The sequence below is a fragment of the Gossypium hirsutum genome, chromosome A12 (genome assembly GCF_007990345.1).
Source record: "Gossypium hirsutum isolate 1008001.06 chromosome A12, Gossypium_hirsutum_v2.1, whole genome shotgun sequence".
NCBI classification, from domain to species: domain Eukaryota; kingdom Viridiplantae; phylum Streptophyta; class Magnoliopsida; order Malvales; family Malvaceae; genus Gossypium; species Gossypium hirsutum.
Window position 1 is genome coordinate 88,496,145 of NC_053435.1, and position 5,950 is coordinate 88,502,094.

Below are 5,950 nucleotides of genomic sequence, written 5' to 3' on the forward strand. Positions count from 1 at the left end.
AATTTCATGTAAAATAGGTAATGTAGGCACTAAGAGAACTATATGCGATTTGGATTCATCTATTAACATAATGTCATTTTACAAATCACTTAGTGTCGGTCATTTGAAAGATACAAAGATTAGCCTCTGGTTGGCAGATAACTTTATAGTCTACCCAGACTGTAACAGCCCGATTTTAGCTAAATCGAAACAATGGTTTCGGAACCACAAATACGAAGTCGTAAAATTTTTTTAATAATATTTTTTATGTTTATAGCATGTGGTTATATATGTGTGTGAAAATTTTGTGAGCTAATTTTATCGTAACAGCTCAATTTGAGAAAAATGACCTAATCGCTCAAATTGTAAAAATAGCATGCTATAAGTTAAAAGTGTCTATTTGCTATGAGGCATTAAATAAAAGGTCCTTATGTTGATATTAGACCATTGATAGTGGGAGTTGGCATAAATGGCCTTATATTTGATGATTAAATAGTTTAATGACCAAGGGTAATATGGTAAATTGGTTAATGAGTTAATATTAATTAAAAATAACACAAAATGGTGGCCATTATTCATCTTTCTTCCACCGAAAATCAAAATAAAACAAAGCTTGGAGATCATTTTAGGGTTCGACCACTTGTGTTCTTGATTGAGGTATGTTTTGAGCTCGATTTTTGATGATTTCTATGTTTTTGTGATCGTTGCTTTGAGTACTAGCTAGCCAGTACCCTAATTTCTGAAATTGTTAATGATTTTGTGAAATTTCATTGATGAATCCATGAGTTTTATGATGTTTGATGATGAATTATGCAAGTTTGGTGTTTGATATACATGTTTTGTAAAGTGATTTTTGACAAAAATGTCAATTAGTGATTAAATTGAGAAAAGTGTAAATTGAGGGGCTAAATTGTGAAATAAGTAAAATTTTTAGGCTGTTAGGGACTTACATGAAATTCGACTAGCATAAAATTAGAAAAAATTGTGTAATTTGTAATTTTGTGTAATAAGGACTAAATTATAAGAAATGTGAAAGTTTAAGGCCAAAGTGCAATTTGACTAAATTATGTGTTTGTGGATGAATTTGATTGAGTTAATAATTGAGTGGATTAATTTTGAATACATATAGATCAAAAAAGAAAGAATTCGGATTTAGATCAGGAAAATAAAAAGTTATTGAGTAATCGATCTGATTCGTCAATTTCGAGTACGAGGTAAGTTCGTACGTGATAAACATTGTTACAATTATGTATTTAATGCTTTAATATTACATTAATTGTATATATACGAATACGATTTCGTAAGACGACAAATCGACTATGTTTGGCATTTAATGTGCGATTCAAGATAGCTTTGACTATATAAAGCACTTAGCGTGCGAATTGGAATAGCTTCGGCTATATATGGCACTAAGTATGAGATATCGCGAGAGTTTCGATTTAATGTGATGATACTAAGTGTGCGATATCATTACAGCTTCGGATAATCATTTATGCACTAAGTGTGCGAGTTCTTTGAGTATGGAAAGATTTTCAGATGGTTTAACGTATTAAATAAAGAGGTGAGAAGGAAATAAATAAATACGGGAAAGTACAGGTACGTACGAAATCTATGTGGTAGTTGATACTATGTGTATAAAGTGAGGAATTTGTATATACATGATAATGGCCATGGAATAGAATTGAATGATGATATTAGACTTACCAAGTGTTTATTAAATGATGATTTGTATTTTATGAACTGTTGAGTATATTTAGTACGAAATTACTAAGCTAGGAAGCTTACTGTGTGTGTTATTTGTCTTTGTTTTATAGAGTATCAAAGCTAACTCGGACTCAGGATCATCGAGAAACATCATCACACTATCGATCATCTCGTTGGTATCTTTGGAACTTTGTATATATGGTATATGGCATGTATAGGCTAGTGTCATTTTGGTATGTTTTGAGTTAAGGTTATAACCATGAGATTTGGCTTGTAAATGTTGGTATGTATGGCTATTTAAGTTGGCCTAAATAATGTGCTTGAAAAGTGATTTTTGAGATGTATGTTATACCTTAGATATTGGCTTGGTTTGGATATGTTTGCCTTAGTTGTTGATATAGCTAAATGATGTGTTTGATAAGTAAGTTATATAATGTATATAATGCTTATGTGATGGCTTGATTATGAGATGTTGAAATGGTGAGTTTTGTGGCATGAAATAGGTGTTAAGGTGATGATGAAATGCATTTAGTAATTATGAAAAATTGGGGATTTTAGGATATTGAAATGGCATGTTTGGCTATGGAATTGAGTAGTTGAGATGGTTGTGTATAGATGTCCTGATATGTGTATAAATTGATTGGTTTTTGGTTGCCTATATATGAGTTGAAATGGTACCATTTAGGTTGATTTGTATGTATGAGAATAGGGTGGCAAATTGGCTTTACAAATGGTCTATTTTTGTCTACATGGGCGTGGGTCTCAGTCGTGTGCGACACACGGTCATGGTATACGACCATGTGTCCCCTAGGGTACCCTTTCGAATTAAAGCAGTATACCCTACAGTTTTGACACGACCTAGACACGCAGGCATGTCTACTGGCCGTGCGAGACACATGGGTTGGCACACGGGCATGTGGCCAGCTATGTGACCCAAGTCAGTAACCTACCTAATTTTCCTACAGCCATGGCACACGGGTGTATCTCTGGTCGTGTGGTACAAGTTAATATGTATGCCCTGTTTTTACACGGCTTATTTACACGAACGTGTGACCCTGAAATGTTGAAATTTTTTTGAAGTATTCTAAAGTTTGTGAATGTTATCGGTTTAGTGCCAAACCATTTCTAAGCATGTTTTAAGGTCTCGTAAAACCTTAGAAGGGACAATATGATTAAGATGAATGTATTTTGTTATTGAAATGTATTAATGTACGTGAATGATGTGTATTGATCGGTAATTCCTCGTACCCCTATTTTCGAGACATATACGGGTTAGGGGTGTTACATTTATTGGTATCAGAGCTACGATTTTGTCAATTTTAGGACTAGCGTAGGGAGTGAGAGTCTAGCTATACATGCCATATATATAAATTGCAATAGTGTGATGATTCCTGACAGTTAAAATGTGTTTTGATAGAAAGAGTCGTAGCTGACGATGTAGAGAGTAACGCGCCTACTCCTCCTCAAAAGACAGCGCAATCTGACTCTAGACCCATGACTAGTAGTCACGAGGGAGAGGCAAAGCAAGCCTTTTATCAAATGATGACTGAGTGGTTCACGGAGTTCGTTCGAATGAATCTGGCTGCTCAACAACCTTCACACCCACCTGTTCCTCAACAAATCCCTATTGTACCACAAGCAATAGTTCCAATTCGATTGAATAAGCCACCTGTTGATAAGATACATAAACATGGGGCTGAAGAGTTTCGGGCTACAGTTGATGATGATGCTGAGAGAGCTGAGTTCTGGCTTGAGTACACGATCAAAGTATTCGATAAATTGTCTTGTACTCTAGAAAAATGTATTAAATGTGTGGTGTCTTTACTCAGAAACAATGCATACCATTGGTGGAAAAAAATAACATCGGTTGTTCTTAGAGAACGAGTTACTTGGGAGTTCTTTCAATCCGAGTTTCGAAAGAAGTATATAAGTCAAAGATTTCTTGATTAGAAACATAAAGAGTTTCTAAAGTTGAAGTAGGACCAATGACTGTCACTGAGTACGAAAGAGAATTCGTACGATTAAGTAAATATGCTCGGGAAGATGTGTCTACTGAAGAGATTATGTACAAGCGATTTATTAATGGGTTAAATGAAAATATAAAACTATTAGTCAGGATACTTGAATTGAAGGAATTTGTAGTATTGGTTGATAAGGCTTGTAAAGCCGAAGACCTCAGTAAAAAAAAAGAAGAGAAAGGCTGATTGAGAGGCAAGAGATTCGAGAAAGAGATCGATGAGCAAACTTATCATTCATCGTCGAAAAAATCAAGAGACTATTTTAATCGATCGATAACTTTAGTGGGATATCAGAATAGAGATCATGGAAAGCAATACACTAACCCTAAAGCTCAAGCCACATCGATATCTAGTGTTGGTAATGTAAAATATGTTAAGCCTGAGTGTCAACAATGTGGAAGACGGCATTTTGGAGATTTTTAGGTGAAATATAATAATAGAACTTGTTACAGTTGTGGTTCACGAGATCACTTTATTAAAGATTGCCTAGAGTTAGCAGAAAAAGATAATGCTCAGAACGCGAGACCGAGTAACACTTCAACTAGAGGTAGACCACCCAAAAACACAGGCAATGTGAATGGTGGTAGAGGTGTGACACGAGACACTGCTGCGAGATTTGATGCTAGAGCACTTGCCCGAGCCTACACTATTCGCGCTCGCAAAGAAGCTCATCTCCAGATGTTATCATTTGTACTTTTACTCTCTATGATACTCTAGTTATTGCATTAATAGATCCAGGATCAACCCATTCATATGTATGTGTGAATTTAGTATCCAGTAAACTTTTTCTGTAGAGTCTACTGAAATTGTAATTAGAGTATTAAACCCCTTAGGCAAGTGTATGTTGGTTGATAAAGTGTGTAAGAAATGTCCCTTGATGATTTGGGATAATTACTTTCTGGCTGATTTGATGTTGTTGCCATTTGATGAGTTTGATATAATCTTGGGTATGGATTGGTTAACGTTGCATGATACTGTTGTAAATTGCAAACAAAAGACGATTGATTTGAGGTGTCAAAATTATAAGATTATCCGGACTGAGTTAGATGATCTGAATGACTTGCCAGTAGTGATTTCATCGATGTTTGCTTAGAAATATGTGAGAAAGTGTTGCGAAACTTATTTTGCTTATGTGATCGATACGAAAGTGACTGAAAAGAAGTTTGAATCAGTGCCAGTTGTATATGAGTATCCAGATGTGTTTCAGGAAGAGTTATCGAGTTTACCCTCGATCCAAGAGGTTGAATTTGGCATTGGATTAATACCAGGTACAACGCCAATATCGATAGCTCCGTGCAGAATAGCACCAATAGAGTTAAAAGAAATAAAAGCTCAGTTGCAAGAATTAACCGATAGAGGATTTGCACGACCGAGAACGATTAGAATGTGCATAGACTACCGACAGCTTAACAAAGTGACGATCAAGAATAAATATCCTCTGCCCAGAATAGATGATTTGTTTGATCAATTGAAAGGGGTTACAGTGTTTTCAAAGATAGATTTGAGATCAGGATATTATCAGTTGCAAGTTAGAGACTCTGATGTGCCAAAGACTGCATTCAGAACGAGATATGGTCACTATGATTTTTTAGTTATACCCTTTGGACTAACGAATGCACCCACTGTTTTTATAGATTTCATTAACCGCATTTTTAGATCGTACTTAGATCGATTTGTTTTTGTGTTTATCGATGACATATTGATATATTCACGAGATGAAACTGAGTATGCCGAGCATTTGAGAATTGTATTGCAAACTCTTCGAGATAAATGATTGTATGCAAAATTCAGTAAATGTGAATTCTGGTTGCGTAAATTTGGTTTTTTGGGGCATATTGTATCAGCATCGCGTATTCGAGTCGATCTGAGTAAGATTTCTACAATAATGGATTGGAAGCCTCCGAGAAATGTGTCTGAAGTCCGTAGTTTTCTGGGCCTAGCGGGATATTATAGACGATTTGTGAAAGGCTTTTCGATGATTGCAACTCTGTTGACGAGATCACTTCAAAAATATGTAAATTTTGAATGGTCCAAGAACTGTCAGAAAAGTTTTGATCAGTTGAAAGCTCTTTTAACTAAAGCTCCAGTGTTAGTACAGCCAGAATCGGGTAAATAATTTGTGACTTATAGTGATACATCATTGAATGGTCTGGACTGTGTTTTGATGCAGGAAGGCAAAGTCATAGCTTATGCCTCAAGACAGTTGAAGCAGCATGAAAATAATTACCTGACTCATGATTTAGAGTTAA